This window comes from Anser cygnoides, chromosome 1, assembly GCF_040182565.1.
Source record: "Anser cygnoides isolate HZ-2024a breed goose chromosome 1, Taihu_goose_T2T_genome, whole genome shotgun sequence".
Classification (NCBI taxonomy): Eukaryota; Metazoa; Chordata; class Aves; order Anseriformes; family Anatidae; genus Anser; species Anser cygnoides.
The window spans coordinates 189,054,860-189,074,560 of NC_089873.1; the positions used below are offsets into that span (position 1 = coordinate 189,054,860).

At 41.8% G+C, this 19,701-nt stretch overlaps 1 protein-coding gene across 1 annotated transcript in view; it reads right to left on the bottom strand.

Annotated features, from left to right (window-relative positions):
- The window catches only part of FRY (FRY microtubule binding protein), a 238,191-nt gene extending 231,744 nt beyond the window's left edge, over positions 1 to 6,447 (bottom strand). Inside the window, exon 1 of the mRNA XM_066989712.1 lies at positions 6,353 to 6,447. The gene's annotated coding sequence lies outside the window, so the exon portion shown is untranslated. The remainder of the gene's footprint in view (positions 1 to 6,352) is intronic.
- Between the last annotated feature and the right edge of the window lie 13,254 nt (positions 6,448 to 19,701).

Genomic DNA, 19,701 nt, shown 5'->3' on the forward strand with positions numbered 1-19,701 from the left:
ATCTATAGACTAATCAGGACCAAACAAACAATTTCAGAAGAAATTCTGATTAAGTTAATGCATACACCTTTCCTTCTAACCCATGTCAAAGCTCATCACACGGGAGAGAACAAACAAAACAGATATTGATGAGTTCTGTAAAGACTGTTAGAACTACTTTAATAAACAGTGATGTATGGGATTCCCCACCTTACATACATACATAGTTTGGGGTGTTACCTGGCCCCTGTTTCACCCTCAGTGCCAAAGCTAACTGCAGGATCACTTGTGGCACTTCATCACATGCACAGAGGTTAACGGCATGGCTCTTGACCAGCAGCAGGAAGGTTGTCATTCTCAACAAATAAGGCCTTCTCCTATCATAGTAGAAAGTCAGCTTGCTTTCTGAAAGCCTCGGTTTGTATTTTCTTTATACTAAGTACAAAAGTACAAAGTATTTTTTCCAAGGAACAACAGCATCTATGCAAATTCTTTTTTGCTTTCGTATGGAATTAGATTTTAATACAGACAGATGTAAGAAACTATTTAGTAATAAAAAATATGTAGTAGCTGATTTCATCCCTGAAAAAAGTAAAACCCAGCTATGCTGTTTTTCTGTAGCTTCTCAGGTGTAGGTATGAAGATCACAGTGAAAGTCCTGCAGTGGATGTAGTGCTCCATTCCCAAACAAAGCTTTCCATAAGTTGAGATAAGGTTCTTTTTCAGAGATCTGTTATGCAAAGAGCATATATTTGAAAACCAATGACTAGCTAAGTTAAGTTTACCTAGTATTTCATTCAGAAGACAGCAGTATCATACAGCACTGCTGAATGTCTTCACTCCCTTACATACATAGCGTAGAGAAAAGTTCCCATCTGACTCCGGAGGGATGTTCAGGAGTGGATTCCTACACCATATTTGCATGCCCTGTCATGGCCTGATCTGGAGGTTATGCAAATTCTGCTCCAAGAGAAACCACGTACTATGACACAAAGAATAAAATAAATACACATCCTAACAATCACTCATTTAGCAATGAAGACTGGCACATGTATTTAAACTCCTCTCAAAGTACTCTAATTATCTGTGCTCTTACATAGTTGAAATAAAATGCTTTACCACATACTACAAGGTAGTACTCTGTAGACTTTAGCAACAGCATTCATATCACAGGCACATACTCATTCCAGCTCATTTAAAAATAAGACAAGGGATAAGATTTTTTTCTTAACTATAGATTTTCAAGAATTGAGTCTTAAGTATTAAAATGAACACATACTACACTTTTACCTCTAGGCTTTCAGGCATCCACTTAAAACACCTAAGGATATTTTTCGGTTGACATGGATAAAATGTATAGAAAAAAAGTTGATAAAATCTACGATTATTACCAAGGGAATATTAGGAAAGAAAACTTCAATTGTCAGTGGAGAAATCCACATTTTAAATATATTTCTTACCCCCTTTGACTGTACAGTCACCAAAAATTCCCATTGTTTCCCCAGACTGACACTGACACGTCCAGCAGCCTCCTGCCATGGATGCCTGCAGCAGTGACATGGCTGGTAGGGAACAGAACGTGCAGTCCTGTTGAAAACACCGTGTTCTGTGGAAAACAGGTTTTAATGACAAATTGATACAAATATTAGCAGCCAAACACTTAAACTGGTGGAGAAGCCTTGGGATTAGCACAGCAGCCCACCGATTTCCAGTCTACAAGAGGCTGACCCTCACGTGGGAACCATGGCAGTGATTTGAGGGCCAGTTTGGAACACATCCATGAGCCATGGATTTCTTTCTGGAAAAAAAGAAATGCAAAATCATCCAGCCCACCTCATGCAGAAGCCACAGGAACACTTATTTGGAACAACACTGTGCAATTTCCATCAAAGTTCAGAAGTACATGTCCTCAAAGGTAGCGTGGAGCCTGTCAGAAGCCTGTCGATGGTACTGCAGAATTTCACCAGCAAACTGTAAACCTTTCAAAACCCTGCACAGGGCTGCGTGCAAAGACCGTAAAGTTTGGAAAAGTCAGCAAAAATTCCTAAGCAATACCGTAAGAAATCTATGCTTAGGTTCACAGGTACCATTTACTGAATAATACTGACTGGTACCATGTTCATAAACACACTGTTACATCGCACAGAATGTGATTTGACCAGAAGCAACCAACATCTGGAATTTAAGATTATTCAGAAATGGACTGTAAGAATAAATGTTAGATAAGCCTCCCCTATTCAGCGTGATACTGGAACTGAGTGATATTCAGAAACAGTTTGCATTTTAACAATGCTTTTTTGGCTGTTAAGCTGATAACACGACTCTTCCTTCTTACCTGAATGAGAATCTCTAGTAGCTCAGGAGTAAGATACTAGTAAGTATCAGGCTAGAGAGTCAGTTTAGATAGAATCCTAGAATCACAGATGTGCTTGTTGATGCTGTTTGTACATAAAATACTTGAACGCTTCCTGGGACTGCTGATGGAACACAAACTTCACAAGTTTCCCATGCCCAACACAAAAGACCTAACTAGGAAGCACAGGCACGGTCTCTACTTGTTAAATAATAATTACAAAAGCACCTTCAATTCCACAGGAGAAGCTGGGAATATCTGAAAAACTGGTGATAACAGGACTCTGAGAAGCAGCTTCTCTTCCAGACCTTGCTCTAACACAAACAGAAAGGGAATCTGAAGCCGGTTAGTTTCACACCCAGGTTAGTGTCGGAAGCGCTATATTTCCAAGTGGCAAGATGTGGGCAGAAGCATCTCTTTTTCCCCAAATGTTACCTTAGCCCTAATCATTCAATTTAGTGGAAGAACTCCAGTGAATTTGGCCTGAATTCGTGAACAGTCTGGCATCAAAAACAAATAAGCAAGCAAACACCTGGCATAAACTTGCTGCCCCCCTAAAGCAGCCACAGATACAGGCTGGCTAATTACATCAGCAACAAGGATGTCCGAAATTATCATAATTATGCATACCATCTGAAGAGGCCATTAAACTTCGTTAGCTGGGTTTTAAGCCAACTCCAAACTAAAAAGCATCAGATTCGCCTTGAATGTGGGATGCAAATTTGTTCTTATAATTCCCACTGATGCATCTGTTATTAGTCATTGTCACTGACCCCAGGTTTAATTTAGCACAGCCATGCTTGTACTCAGTCCTGGGCCACAAAAGCTGAAACTCTCTGAGCTGCGTTATGGAATCCTTTCCTATAACAATCATTTTAAAGAGATCAACAGGCTTTCTGTACACATTATGGTAAGCAGAACATTCATGAGTCTAACAAGTGCATTCCCAGTTTTATGTTCTTGTCGAAATTCAGACTGAAAATTGTTATATGAATCACTGCTGTCCTCATCTGCTTGCAGACATGTGAAGGCTCCCCTTCCAAGATTTTGAACAAACAGTCCAAGATAAACCAACTTAGTTATGATGCAAATCGTCCTCTAATACTGTCAAATCAAATAAAGTCTTTACACCCTCCCCGAAAGTTGTATTTGATCAGAATGTAACATGGCATGGGTTGGTTTATTTTACCACAGTGACCTGCTAACAGGAGATTCATACAGACTAGAGAAAGCAACCTAAGCAGTTCACTTTTGAAACAGAAAATATTATTTTAAAAGCCCCAAAATACCACCGGTGGCAAATTTTCAAATCTCAAATATATAATATAGAGCTTGGTGAACCTACAGAGGAGATTTATGCATGTCATGAACATCTAATACTTGCATAGGCATTGCAGGACTAAACTGAAAAGACAAAAAAAAAAAAAATACACCCACAGATGTGATTTCTCCCTGAAGTGGAAGCTCACTGTAATTAGCGCAAGCCAATGAGCATTAACTGTCAGGTGTTCCAGTCATTACAAAATGGCAGATGCTATCTGGAAAAGTAAGTTAAATTATTTATCAAACAATCCAAATATCCTCAAATTCAGTGCAGTCGGTCATTCAAATAATAAATTATTTGATATGTCTCTAATGGAAAAGTACGAGCTATTCAGAAGTATTTGCTATTAAAGCAGCATGCTACTAATGTTTTGAAATTTTACCCAGACATGTCCAGAAGTGACACACCATGAATCACATTACAAATATATTCTACTGCTCTTGAAATATTATCAGCAACATCTAAGAATCTATGCAAATGAAGAAACAAGTAATTTTGGCAGTCATGTGTCATGACGGAGAACATGGAGATTTTTATTCCGCACAGCCTAAAAACACTTTTTTTTTCCACTGAACCAAAGAAGGTGCCCACATCATTTATCGCATCAACAGCACTATAAATATCAGCCAAGGCTTCTCTAGAGCATTAAACAATGCCTGTATTAGTACAAAAGCAACTTCCTAGTAATAACAGGTTGTACTCCATTGTTCAAAGCACACCCCTTCTCAAGGAAAATCTATGTCAAGATTACAGTTGAAAGTTTTCCCTTCATTAAAAGGAGTAGACTCTTCGTCATTCCACTGTACTTTATGACACTGCTAATGGTAAAAGGACTCTAGCAAAAAGTAGGAACAAACTGTCTCACATGCAGGTTAACAAACACAAGGCAAATAGATGAACAGAGGTGGATAAATTGAGATGTTTATTTGATTAAATAAAAGAAAGCAACAAATAGTCTTAATTGATGTTAAGGTGTTTATGAATATTGAACTAATAGGCTAATCTGCTATTTACCACATTCAAGTCAATAGGAAATGTTAAAAAAAACATTTGGAAAGAATAAATTTCCTGTTTATGAATATGAAATCTAGCAATTATACTCAGAATGATGTCACGAAGCTATCGGCGCATTGGTCCAAAACACTGGTATGTTTTCCACTAGCTCCTGGGACTACAGATGCACACGGCTACGATCACCCACACAGATGCAGCCCAGGTGCCAGTGACCGGACAGGAGGAAAGAAACAAACTGCAACACAGGAAATCGCCACTAGATAAAGAAAAAAAACACACCATCACAAGGGTGGTTAAACACCAATACCACTACAACCAGAGAGGTGCTGGAATCTCCAAATCTCCAGCCCTGGAGATGCTCAAAACTCAGCTTGGCAAGGCCTGAGCATCTTGATCTAACTGGACCTGCTCTGAGCAGGTGACATCCAGAGGTCGTTTACAACCTAAAATACTCCATGACTCTACAAATACAAGCCTTTTTCTTAAAATTAATTTTTCTCTTGGATATACGCTTTTTCTTTTACACTCTGTCTCCTGTTATCTACGCTGGTTTTAAAATAAAACTCCCAATTTTTCCTTTGTGACAGAAGTGGTATAAACTAGTACTAATATTGGGCTCAATAAAACTAACCGTTTTATCGCTATAATCAGCTGAAATACAGCAGCTAAAAAATCAAAAGGCTAATTTATAAGATGATAAACAACACTGCCTGTTATCACTCCTACCTGCATCACTAACACGTTGCCGATGTTCTGAGCAGAAGTGACAGTACAGAAGAAAATTACAGCTCAAAACCCCTCAAGTAAACCTATAAAAGGCTTGCCATGTGCACACACAAATCAGGTGTGCATATATATATGTAAATATATATATGTGCGGCTGAGACCTTGCGTCTCATTCTGAAGACACGGCTGTGGAGGAGGACAAAGCGAGGACACCTTCGCTCCCATCCTTAGAGGGGTGACCTTAAAGCTTTCAGGATAAAGTAAAAGCACCCGGCACATACCTGTGGATATAATCTGACCCGTAGTTCTTTGGCTATACTACTGCTTTATTTTTTTCCCTCTAATATATATACATATTGGTCCTTTTTAAAAATAAAATGGTTATACACGTGGAGTTACTATTTTTACAAGCAAACAAGCCTGTCACTTAGAAAGACAGCCCAGGACACCTGAACCAACACCTTACACCAGAAGTGCCAGATTTAACAACGACTACGCTAATACACCCCCCGCCCCCCAAATATAAAAAAAATCCACCACCGAGGCCTCCCAAATCACTTTCTCTCCCCCTCCCTACACAAGACCCACGCTATTTTTACCCACATCGGGGCGGCAGCCGCATCTAAAAATAAGTTTTGCCGGCGCGGAGCCGCTGTCTGTCCGTCCGTCCCCCCCCAGCCCGGTGGCATGAGGGGCAGCCAACCCCCCCGGGGCGGCCCCGGCCCCTGCAGGTGGGGCGTCGGCGCCGAGCGCCTTTTGTCTGCTTGTGGGGCCGGGGAGACAATAAAGGAGGCGGCTGCTGAAGGCGAGGGGACCCCGCCGGAGGCTCCCCGGGGTGCTGAGGGTGAGGGGAAGAAAGGGGAACCGCGCCTCAGCCGCCCTGTGGCGGCGGGGACGGGCGGGCACCCGCCGCCCGCTGCCTCCCTCCCGCCTCCCTCCCTCCCTCGCTCACTCACCCGCGCCCGGCGAGCGCAGCCACCGGCGCCTCCTTCCTTGCCTCCCGCCCTCGCTCCTGTCAAGCTGAGCCCGGCCTCCCTCCGCCCAGCCCCTCCGTGGCTGTCGGCAGCGGCAGCCGGCCCAGCCCGCCTCCCTCGGCCGCGCCCCGCTCTCACCTGGGTCCTGCCGCCGCCGCCCGGGGGCAGCGGGGAGGGAGCGCCCTGTGCTCGGCGCGGAGGGGACGTGCTCGCCCTGCCGGGAAAGGCACTGCTCCGTGAGGTGTCCGGTGCGAGAACCGCGGGGGAACTACGAAAAGAGCCGGGTTTTCAGCCCGCAGTGTCGGATAACGTGCGTGGTGACAGCACGCCTGAAAGGAGTCAGTCAGTAAAGACTTCAAACCAATCATGTTTTATATCATTTTCAGCAGTACAAAGGGGTACGGCTAGGACCACAAGAATACAAGTTGTGAGGGGGTTGTTGTGTAACGGTGAGTGTCTAGGCTTGGGAAATAAAAACATTGTCAGAGGTGAGGTACTGGAACACAGATCCTATGAGGAGCAGCTGAGGACACTGGGGTTGTGCCTGGAGAAGAGGAGGCTCAGGGGAGACCTCATTGCTCTCTGCAACTGCCTGAAAGGAAGGTGTGGGGAGCTGGGGGTCGGCCTCTTCTCACAGGTAACTAGTGATAGGATTAGAGGGAATAGCCCCAAGATGTGCCAGGGGAGGTTCAGGTTGGAAATGAGGAGACATTTCTTCTCAGAAAGAGCAGTCAGGCACTGGGACGGGTTGCCCAGGGAGGTGGTGGAGTCACCGTCCCTGGGGGTGTTCAAGGAAAGGTGCTTAGGGACGTGGTTTAGTGGGTGACATTGGTGGCAGGGGGATGGTTGGACCAGATGATCTTGGAGGTCTTTTCCAACCTTAGTGATTCTGTGATTCTAAGATACATACCAACTTTTACTCAGTTTTAGGAAAACAGGCCTTGAAAAAATGGCTTGGTGTAATTTTCTCATGAAAAACAAATTATTCCTTGATTAGCATAGCAGGTGATGCCTGGCTTTCTAGGGATAGACATTCCTCCTCCTGTATCCTTCCAACAAGTCTCCCTCCTGCCAAAGTCACCTCTAGATTTTCCCTTGTGCATCTGCATCAAGCGGGCATCCATGTGCTGAGCTGTACACATGCTGGTCAGCAGGCATGTATCATTAATCTTTCCAAATTAATAACAGGCTCAAGTAAAACTGTGAAATTAGTGGTGACATTAATTAGTGGTATGTCTAGTTGGGGTGTCTCTTCTACTTCTCTCTGGATTCTCCTGGAATTTCAAAGAACATAGTGCCTTTGAGAGTTAGACCCCAGTTCTCCATTTGACTTGTCAAACTGACAAAGGCTTCAAAAGTTGTCAGCACATGCTGACAGACAGCAGGACAGAATAACTAAGTTATCACATGAGCCCCACACCGTTTGGGGTTCCAGGCTAACACCAGGCCATATATGACATGATATTTATAGTTCTTCATCTATCATAAACCATGTGCTATGTTACAGTTAGATACCTCTGTGGAAACTAAACTGTTGTATGACATAAAACATATATTAATATAACTCAAAGCAATTAGTTTTGAAATTAAAACACTTGGATCTCAGAGAGTGCTTATGAATGAGAATTCTTTATCCGACAAGGATTTGCCTATCGGGGTGTCGGGCTAATGGAAGAGTTGTCTATACATCATCCATACACCACCTGCGCTGCATGTTACTGCCATGCAGCACAGACCAACTGGGGAGAATGGAGTAATAGGACTTCTGTTTTCTAGTGCCTCTCGTTGTTCTGTGATGCAAGTTCCTAAATAGTTGGGTCAATGTCAGATCAGTTAAAAAACCCTATTGTATGTTTTCTGTGGAGGTTATATGCTCAAAGTTAATATATATTCAGAGTGAGGAGGTAAAAGACTCTATTTACACAGACTCAGTACTTCAGTCTACCCTGAAATCTCATCTGTGATGTTCTGTAGGAAAACTGCCTGACAGATACCCCTGAGCACCAGCACTCCCCTAACTGTGGGGCTGCAGTTGTTTCCATTTCCCGATTAACCGGCTTCATTGGAAGTCAGTTGTTTTGGTCTGGAAACATCTCATTTCCTCGGACCTGTATCCTAGGGGTTATTTTATGATAAAAAAATCTGCTTCTTTATTTTAGACATTGACCTTTATAAAAAGTAATTAATGAAGGTAAGGTATAATTAGCAGAAACAGAAGGGTATTCCAAGGGGATACAGGAAAGGAGTTGTCATTACCTGTAGCACCTACAGTATCTTTACAATCTTCAGTATTTCCTAGGTTGACACTAGGCTCTTGGAAAGCTTCTTGCAAAATTTTGTGGGGTTGTATGTCTGTGTGAGAACCCCAGTTAAATCTCTACGCGTACAACGGTCAAGAGCCACTGGCTTCCAAGAATTTAAAGGTTATACACACAAAATTCATCCCTGAGAGCAAGCAGTGTGGGGAACAAGTTAAATCTTGGCTGGTTCCCTGGAATACACAAACCCATGCAGCTGAGCCACCAGAGGACTGATTGTAACTGCTGATTGTGCATGCTGGGAGAAAATGACTACCCTTTGGGGACAAAAGAGGAGCGGAGGGGAAACTGTGACTTGGAAAGGATTCGGTGAGCCCCTGTGTCCTCAGGGCAACTAGATTTGTAATAACATTTAACCAGGATTGCTCTTAAAGCCACAGGTTAGGCTAAATCTGTTTTTCTGATGTTTGTAGAAATTGGTTTTGATAACCAGGGGCTCCCTGTTGAATACAACTCCAGCCCACCTGTCTTTTGGGTGCTGAAGGTAGGGGCTATGCTAGCATAGTGCTTTATGGGAACATTTGTCTTTGAAATACTTGATGCTATTAGAAAGAGACTGAAATCCATTTTATCCAATGTCCTATATCTGGCAAATGCTAGAACCAGGCACAAACAGGGAGTTGGCTATCAAGTTGCAATATGTGAGACAGGGACTGGAAAAGGGCCAGCAGCAACTGCACGTCAGCTCAAGTGCCCCCCCACTATGAGATTTTCACACCAAGAATGTTTTACAAGATTTGGGAAGGATATAGCTGGATATTCATGAGTCTGTCTCTATTTTGTGTGTTAGAATGATTTAGGCTGGTGTTAGGATGATCTTATTTCAGGTATTGTTATTTTCATTGTTCATGGAAGTAGGAAATTATGCAGGTGTGCATCATCCATTTTTTTTCTGCCATCCTGCCCATAAAACACAATCAGCTGTTTTTTATGAACACAGAGAATATCTTCTTATAAGAGAGATATGATTATCTCAGTATTTCATCTATCTAGTAATTCAGTAATATCTTAAACTGGATCAAAGCCTTGCTAGAACAAGCTGCTAGGATGCAAGAGCAATGTAAGATGAAAGAGAAAATGTGAATTAACAGGGATTTGATGTTGAAGGGGTGTGTAGTGATGAAGGAATATAGGAGTACATGTTGGGGTATACACTTCATGAAAGTAGAATTAAGGGAAACACTGATGGAGGGCAAGAAGAGGCTGTGAGAAGTGAGGAAATGCAGGGCACTGAAAACTTGTGGGGAACAAGGGGCTGGGGCTTGGAGGGAGGTTAGAGTGATAGGTTGAAGGGAGGTATGTGGAAGAGCATGTGGGGAGAAGGGAGAAAAGTGTGTTGATGGAGAGACAAAGAAGGTAAAGAAGGTGTGCTGAGACAAAGTATTGGGCTGCTGAATATGGGGACCTGAACAAAAAGGTATGAAGTTGAAAGTTGAAGGAAATTCTGCAGGAGACAAGATAGCATGGAAACTGGAGTCTGTGCAAGGTCACTGCATGGAAGGGGAAGGGAATGGCCTGGCTGAACTCTCCTGGCATTGTTTTCTATTATTTATCTAATGACAGTGGCAGCTCTTCATAATAATGAGTAATGATACTTAAGTCCCTTGCAAGCAAATTAGAATGCCTGTGTCCTTACGAGGATACCGAAGGTTGAATTTCCAGCCTGAAATGATTACTCACAAGGTGTGCATGCTGGCTGAAGGGCTGGAAGCCAGGCTGTCATTTAATAAAATGCCCTGCACCTTTTAAAGATCACACAGTTTGTCTGGGAGCTCTCTCTAAAGCTCAGTATATTTCAGAGTATGAAGATGTTTTTTCTCAAATTTCATATCCACATCTTTTGGCTTTAAAATGCCTGTTCTGAAGACTTAACAGATACTCAGAAGCCACATGTAACAGAAATTTTATAGCATAACTTTTAATGGGAAGGAATTTTGTACACTGGCAAAAAAGAGAGTGATAGAGTATGGCAGTCTGGGTTCCCTTGGTTTCTTCATTTCTGTTTCCAAGGAAACAAAGAAACATGCTTGAAATGAATGTCTGGAAAAATCAGCCACAGTTGCAACAGATAATTTACCAGTTTGATGAATTTTATAACAAATAGTTTTTGTAGTTTGGGCATTTGGGTACACTTATAGGAGCATAGTGGTACAGGAGAGCAACTCTCACAGCAGCTTGCATGGCTTGAAATACCCAACTTTCCTACTTCTCCCTCTTCTTTAGTTAATGGCCTACTAAAAATGAAGGAAAAGGGAAACCTTTAGACAATTTCAAAGTGATCAAATGATTCAAAATAGCATCAGGGAGAAGGCATTAAGCACCTTTCTGCTTGACTCTTCCCTGACTTATCAAAGTACACAGGGTACAAGCACTCTTTAGCTGTTGCATTGCATATCTGTACTCTTTGGTAACACTCAAAGGTCAGCTCTCTTTGCTCAAAACTGTTGTGACAAGTTCTGTCAAATACGTGACTTTGCAAACTCCTTTTCCTACCTTAACAAATGCTACATTACACAGAGAGATAAAAGGAAGTTGTTATTGTGAAGTGCTGACACTTCCTTTCTCTCCTGATATTGAGAACTATTTTTAAGTAAAGTGTAAATATCTGAAATGACATCATTTTATATTAGGCAGAACTTCCCCGTATATTTTTATTTAAGGCAACCTGAGAAAAACCTGTTTTCCTTCACTGAAGGCCAGGATTATAGAAATGCGTGGAAATTACATTCTCAAATAGTCTCAATTTTCTTTCCTGTGACTGGAAAGGTTCTCTGCATTTGCTTTGCAGAGTCTTCAGTCCAAAAGGGCCTTGTTCAAAGCAACGAGATTTCAGGCAGGACTTTGACCACCACTAAGTCCTCAGATTTGTTAACTGACTCCTGCTGGTTTCTGTTAGTTGGGATAAGTGGGGACAGATTGAACCGGACGGTGATGATGGAGCTGGGCTCAGCATCTGTCAGATGTGAGGAAGGGAGATAAGTTTGATGGCTCCAAGATCCCTTTTGCAACATGGCACCTGGAGACTCATCTTTGGGGGAGTTATGGAGGAAATGTATTTTGATAATGGCCTTAATCGGTTCGTGGGGGGAGGAACTCTCCTGAGGTACTTCCATTCACCATGAAGGGAGCACACATCCTTCAGATGCCTTCCACTCCGCACTTGCATCTAATCTTTTTCTGGCAGGGGAACCAAAAGGTAGAAATTGGTTGCCGAAGTCTGAATGAATAAAACACTGCCCTTCTAAGGGACTCAAATTTGTGGGTCTCCATGCTTTCTTGACATTTTTTGCCAGTGCAAAGATGGTGCAAAAAGGTTTTTTTTTATTTTATTTTTTTTTTTAATGGCAGCGCAAACAACATCTCTAATTGCATGATTTGATTCAGAGCAGTTGTGAACAGGGGTCATAAATGATTGGGAAATAAGCCTTAATGAAGTAATTATAGTTGTTTACCAGGAATTACAATGCTAGACTAAGCAGTGAAATGATATTCCCCACATTAGAACATTTCAAGAAATGTAAGGAGTAGGGTGTTACTCACTAAATATGCGCTGCACCAGCCTTGTCCGTATGCAGTGATCTGCACTGGAGAGTGACTCTGCTCTGTCTTGAACAAGACATATGGGAATCTAACTTTAGTCTGCTTGCTTGGATTTGTGTGTGGCAGCATGACCGATGTAACGGCACATAAATACAACATATTTTTTACTTGTTAAGATTTTTGAGATAACAGGGACCCTAATTTTAGAGCTAAAGCTTCCCGTGCTCACCTGCAGACTCTGTCAGGAACAGTCGTAAGCCTGGCATAGGTTAACACATGGGCTCTTTGAAGCTTGGAGAAACACCCACTATCTCTGACTGTTAGTATGTCTTATATCAGATGTTCTACTGTCACAGCAATGCCGGGGATGACTGGATATTACTGCACAATGAGTCAAATAGCAAATATGGTACCTTTCTCACTTACATTTCACAGTGCCGATACTGCCTGGTTTTCATAGGTATTATATCTGTGTAATCTGAGTTTCCCCAAGGTGGGAGATGAGGCCTTTATTAATGAATTAGTGATCTCAGCAGAAAATACAGGTCTGAGGTGACATGCTGAGTTATGGGCAACTTGATGGAGAGTGGAAGAGAAGGTAACTGGATGTGTGTGCTGCTCCTGAAAGAGGAGCACTTGTAGGAACTCTATGAAGAAAATAGAAATAGTTCATACATTTGTATGAACTCTATAAAGAAAATAGAAATAATTAGATACTCTCCTGTCTGTGCTTATAATCTAGTTGACTTAAGCAATTGTCCCATTGCTTACAGAGTCTTTTCCATTTATTACAAATGGTGAAACTCTTTTGCCAATATACTAAATGGTGAAGCAATAATCAGGAGAGCCTTTTTACCTCAGGGCAAAACACTTCTCCCAATAAATCAGTTGAACAAAGAGCAAAAGTTGGAGGAGTAGCATAAAGCAGGCAGACTTCAGCCCTAGATATTGATTTCCTTTGAAATGCGTTGGTTGCATACGTTGCGGGCACACGCGTGTACACAACCCTGTGTCTTTTCAGCTTTTTAGGTAGCCACGCTGGTGCTGGGCAGTAACTTGGAGCACCACATTCTCCTTTGCACTGTAGGCCTCTGGGCTGGAAGGCAAACGACAGTAAATAATAGTCTGCTTCGGCAACTGCTGCAGCCTTTGTTTTTCTGTGGGTGGAAAATTAATTCCACAGCCCCCTCCGTCCTGCTTCCTCCTGTTCCTCCGCATCCCTCTGGTGCAAAGGAATTATCTCCTTACACAACACCTTTCAGTACGAAACGGGTAGCAGCGAATCTCACCTTGGTTAATGGGTGTGCTGGTGACTGCAAGCATGAGGACGAAGCAGTCCCAAGACAGCTGGCAGTGCTGTAACCCTTACGAGCAACTGCCACAAAGAGGTAAAGACAAGAGCACACGCTTTCTAGACTCAGAGATCTTCACAAGTTCCCCTTTCTTCTTCCTTCAAACCCAAACATGCCACAGAAGTTTCTAGGCTACCTTTCTGATGTCATTTAATTCTTTACCTGAAGTCATCGTGTGAAGCACAGGGCCATAATAATCTCGTGCTCTCTGTTGTTTGTGCTCATTTCACATAAATGCCTGAAGTGTTTCACCATCCTAACTTGAAACTGGTTATTATCAAACGCCCTTTTTTTTTTTCCATTGCAATGCAATCTTTGTGGCAGGAGATGTAATTGTTCATGCTACGGACAAAAAATATTAACCTAAAAACTTGTGAGCATGTTTAGATGAGAACTAGGGAACGTGGATTAGTGATGGGTGTCAGAAGGTCAGGCTGATGGTTGGACTTTGTGATCTTGGTCTTTTCCAACCTAGATTTAAAAGTGATTAGATGTTTTAAACAAGGAGATAGGGCAGCTTCCTTTAAACATATTTCATTTACCATCAATACTTAGCAATAGTTGCCTGTTTCATTCCAGAGCCTCCTTAAAAACGAATTTAAAGTCATACTTTCGTGCATGGTAGCATGCAGTTGCCTCAGCACAGATGTCTGGTGCCCTTTGAGGAACCCTGTGGTAGCTACGACATCTGTGTGGGGTTGCAGATATGGATGAGGACCCGCGGAGATGCCTGCTCTCCTGGAGACCAGGCACAGCACCCGGACTTCTCAAGAGGCTCTAGACACCTATGTTTACACAGCTGAATTGCCCCCTTTCTGGCACGGACGTGCTTAGCACAATTCCTCTGGTATGTGTTTCCAGGCTTTAGAAGCCCTAATGCTCGTTTTGTGTTTAATTTTAGTGGGAGTTTGCTCTCTAGTTTATAGAGGTTGTTTCGTTGCTCTCCTCTGTCTTTCTGTTTCCAGGAGGCTTGGTAGTTTAAAGTCTGTCCACTTCAGGAAGGTAAGCGTGGGGAAGGAAGGGCCTGGATCTTTAACACGAGGATTTTTATTTTTTCTCCTTAGTGAAGCTCTTAAGAAGTAAGTGTTTAAATCCAGGTTAAAATCTCATTTGCATGACTGAAAATTCAGAGTAATTTCATCAAATTCAAAAGCATTGTTTCAGATATTCAGTAATATGAGTGAGTGCAGAATTGATGCATAAATTTATATGGTACTTAAGATATGATAATCCTTTAATCACATATCTAATTTAATCCCACATTTATCCCCTCTGTCTTGGTGATAAGAACAAATGCTTCTGCAGTCAGAAATAGTTATATATTGCCAATTTTGGTCGATGAATTTGTGTTTTTCTATTCTTTCAAACACTGTTTATTCAGTACCCCTTGTACTGAAGTCCATTTGACATGTTTGTCTCCGCAAGGAGCCAGGTAGCACATGCATTTAGTCAGATTTCACATGATCACTGCTGGATTAGCAAAATCCTGAGATACCAATTCCTATGCCAGGCTGAGTATTTGGCACGCCACTTTCTGTCCAGGTTTGCTTGCATTTACCTGTTGCTTGACTTCCGTACAGATTGCAGGCTGTCAGCCTTGTTGCATAATGGGACTTTTTCATGTGACTGAGTCTGCTTTTTCCTACCAAAATGTCAAGACTAGCACTGATATATCCCTCTGTAGGGATCTTTCAGAACTAAGACTGAAAATCTAAATGCAGTTTTCTGTACACAAACAACTTGCTTTTTAAAACTGAAGGCAGCACACCAACATGCCATGCAACAAAATACCCCTGGGCACTGAAAATCTGCACAATAGTATAATGCTTTGAGCGGATCAGTAATGAGATATACTACTCTTACTCATAAATCTTCCTAATTGCAGGTGGAACCTAGGCAAACACATTTCCTATGTTGTTTGTGGGTCCTGGCAATATAGGAATATGGCATCTTATTCATGCTGAGAGCAAGGTCTGGTCTAAGAGGTCCAAACAGAAATATGCTCAGTTCAGCGTTCTCAGGAAAATCAAGGATGAGTCAATTCTGAAGGGATTTCAGTCAGTGGTGCCAGAAAGTCTAGGTAGTTCAAAGCTGAATACTAGAAAGCTAAATTTAACAGTTTTTTTTTGTTTTTTTTTTTTTTAATCCTGGAATAGTAAAGCTTAAAGTCTGTCTGTGTTAGATTATAAACTGCTTAGTGGGGACACTGTAACTTTAAGCACATCTATACTTTTAAGTATCTGTGGCAGCAGTAATAATGGCACAAATAATTTATTTTCCATTTTATTTCTACTTGATTTCCACTTCCCGAAACCATGAGTAATACTCCAAGTTACCAAGATGCTGGCTCACAAAGCAACTTGACCCAGTTCTGAATCTACTTCTTGAAAGAATTTGGTCTGCCCACCCACAGTGACTGAGAACATGGTTTTGGCAACCAAATTTTTTTAAAATGCTGTGATTATTAGATTAATACATTAATTAATTAGGAGGAAATTGACTACCAGTGGCTTCACAAATAGTTCTATGATTTCTCAAAAGCTGAATGTATCCCTAAGAAAAAAAAATATGCTTTTCGAAATATGTCTGACAATCTTTTCATAAATTTTAAGTGTATTGAGCTGAACTATGAATTCAGTGATTTGTGCTTTAGTGGAAGCCAGGTAATACACAATTACATTTTGGAGGATTTTGTAAACTATCTGTTCATTAGAAAGTGTCATTATGAACACCAATGAAAAATATGTACTATTATATGTATCTGCTTTCAAGCAGACATTGTCAATAAAACCTCATACTTTATAAAAACTATCTGCTTTCTCTGTTCCAAATATCATTTCAAAAGATTAAAACTGAAAGAAACTAATTTACTTGTGGCTGCTTGTTTACTATTTGCATTTCACTAGACTTACAAGGTAAAAGAAGACCTTTTTTTAGTCTGTTTCCAAGTTTCTTGTATGAATACACAGGAATAGTTGATTAACAAATAGAGGTTTGTGCTAAAAAATCATTAGTATTGGGTTTCGGATCTACAGATGAAGAAAAGTAAAATATAGGACTTTTTTTTTTTTTAGTTATTTTCATATTAAATATTTCGCTTCCTTTTTTCTTCCTCCTTTCTTAGGGTAGTTGTTAAGATTGGTTTGAAGGGAAGAGAGGCTTTTGACTTTGAATATCCTTTCTGCCTTGCTTAAAACTTCTTCAACACATAATGAAATTTCTGTTGGTGCAGCTCCAAGGAGCATTACCTAAATCTCTGCCTGTGGTCTCATGACCTGTTTAAGCTGCTACAAATGTTGTTGGCCACTAAAAGTGGCACCACTGCACTTTTCCCCATCACTGGTTGCTGATTCCTGACCCTTCCCTTGCAGCAGTGCTGGATTTCACCTGGTTCTTCAGTGGGCTGAGCCGGGGCAGTGATACAGCTGAGAGGCAGCCCTGCAGAAAAGCCTGGCAGGTTGGCCTAGGACTGCTGCAAAATTGCATTTTCTATTTACAGAAAAAGCTGTGCAGGTGGCTTAAGTAAAACTTCTTCTCTCTCTCTCCCTCTCTCTAGGCCATGGCATCACAGATTATATGTTAGCCTCCAGTTGGAAGTCTTAATGTAGTCCATTACTTCTCTACAGGATAGCCTAAACTACCAGTCACCAACGATTTTCAAGCAGAGCTGAATTAAAAATGATTTTATAGCTAATTTTCTGAAAGATTTAAATGTGAAGGACCTGTTTTCGTTTAGCAGAACATGAAATACGGTGATATAGAATAATATTAGAAGCATAAATGCCATTCCCACAGGATGAGGCACAACACAGCAACAGCAACAATGGGGGTTCATTCAGTGTGTGAGTTCATCGTCTGTGTTTAGATATTGCCATCCTGGAAAAACATTTCTCTCAGGCTGAGTGGAGCTGATTGTTGTTTTCAGGGCCAGATTTATGGCAGTCAGCAAATGAAGGACATTTCCTTGTATGACTGTTGTCTTACTCAAGGTGCACAACTTGTTCAAGGAGGGGAAATGGCAACAGAAATGTCACGGATGTTTCAGTTAAAACACTTCTGCCTTGTGCCATCCAGAGCTACCCTTCAGAGTCTGTGTGCTTTTTGGATTCCTCCTAGACCCTCAGCTGAAGAGTCCTGGTCCAATCTCATCCTTTTTATCTGGGAGACCGGACCACCAAACATCCAAAAGTGAAGTTGAGGGACTCTTTCCCTTTGAATAAGTATTTTGTAACAGAAAGAAGTGTCAGAAAACATTTTCATAGGCTGACAAACAAACAAACAAACAAAAACCACTTTACCCTGACATATACCTCTCAGTAGCAAAAAAAAAAAAAAAAGGGTGAAAAGGGTGTTAGGGTGAAAAGAGAATTTTAGCCTGAAGGGCTATATATAGGTGATTCATTAGATTTATGGCATTAACACTTTTTGCTGTAACAGTGGATACTGTTGTGCGGTGTTCAGTAACTCTTTTGCACTTAAATTTTATATTGGTCCGTCTATATGTGCTATTTTAAAAATCACTCTGCACATGGTTTCATTTTGTTTTGTCTCTTGATGATGATAATCCAAATGTCTCTAATACTTTAATACTGCCCCTGTTGAAAAACAAGACAGCCAGCAGCCCCCGAGTAGCAGGATTGTTTTGGGCCAGCACAGTCCTGCGGGGAGAGGTCAGGCTGTAGCAAAGCTACCTGGAGTCCCTGAGGTCTGTAGGGATGTCCTGCTGTGGTCACAGCTCTGTTACCCTTTACATAGCTGCAGCGTGAGCAGTCCTTGCTGTGTGACCAACTGCTGCCGATTGATGCAAAACCATTACAGCCTTACTGGCAGCAGCCAGTTCCCTAAAGAAGAAATTCCCTGGCTCCCCTTGAATAACGGCCCTCGAGTAACTCCTGGCCACGCTCCCACAGCGCTGGGAGGTGCCTGACCCGAATTGTGACCGGTGTCAGTTTTGGTGGCACGCACGGCAGAATGGCAGATGGCACTTCGTCCAGGGCCTGGAGCTGTTGGGAGAGCCTGGCTCTCCTCTTTCCCTTTTCTCAGGGACCACTGGGATCAACGTGGGTGCTGAGGGGCTGCAGCGGGAGCAGCCCCTTGCCCAGAGCGGCATGGTGGCATGCCAAGGGGGTGTGGGGAGGGTGAGTCAGGGCCAAGGCCAGCGGGGACTCCTTACGGATGAGGCAAACCCTCGTGGCATATTTTTAGTGTCTGAGGGCCTCTTGGGTCACATATGGTACATTTGATCAGGGCAGTCAACATGAAGATGCCTGAGACAGCCTCGGAGGTGTGGTCTCTGGGATTGTGTATGACATTAATAGTTAAGTAGAAATAAAACACAGAGACTGCTGTTATTTTTAGTAGTACTATCACGAACGGCAAAAATATCTCTACTAAAAGTGAACTCTTTTCTTAAAATACTTTTTCCCTTGCACTGAAGATCTCCCACATTAGAGAAGTGACTAAAGAGCTATTGTAGCAAACAGGAGAACTGCCATGCTAATTTCTTTGTGCTGTGCTGCTTGGTGAACCTTTACAAATGAGATTATTTACTCTCCAATTCCCCCATTGTCATTCTCTCACCCCTTTCTATGTGTGGTAGCAAAAGCAAAACAAAAGTAACTAAAATGTCAGCTTCTGAAAAACAGCATTTCATTCAGCTACAGGATTTTATTATTGAAGTACACAAACAGAGCTGAAAAATAATACAGGAATAAAATGCAGATGGAGAAAAGAGAGCAAACAGCAGTGAGGATAAAAAAAGAAATAGAGATACCAAACCTTGAAAAAGGAGAGCATCTTGCTTCTTCACATTAAACTCTTTAACTTCATTTTCCTGTCTTGTCTTGCAATAAGGTGATGAAATAGATAGTGTCATAACAAGCATCAATTACACTGTACTTCAGGAAGTGCGGGGTTGGTTGCAAACCCTAAAACTCTGTTTCTAGGTGATGGCAAAATTCCCAGAATGTTTTTGGGTTTTGCTGTCCTTTTCAAGGAAGGAGGGATGTTATGTAAGAGATTCTTGCACTATTTGCACTTTTGCTTTTCTTAGTGAGAGTCAGCTTATAAACAAAGACTTTGGCAAAAAGTAATTTTCAACTGGTGTGTACAATCAGCACTG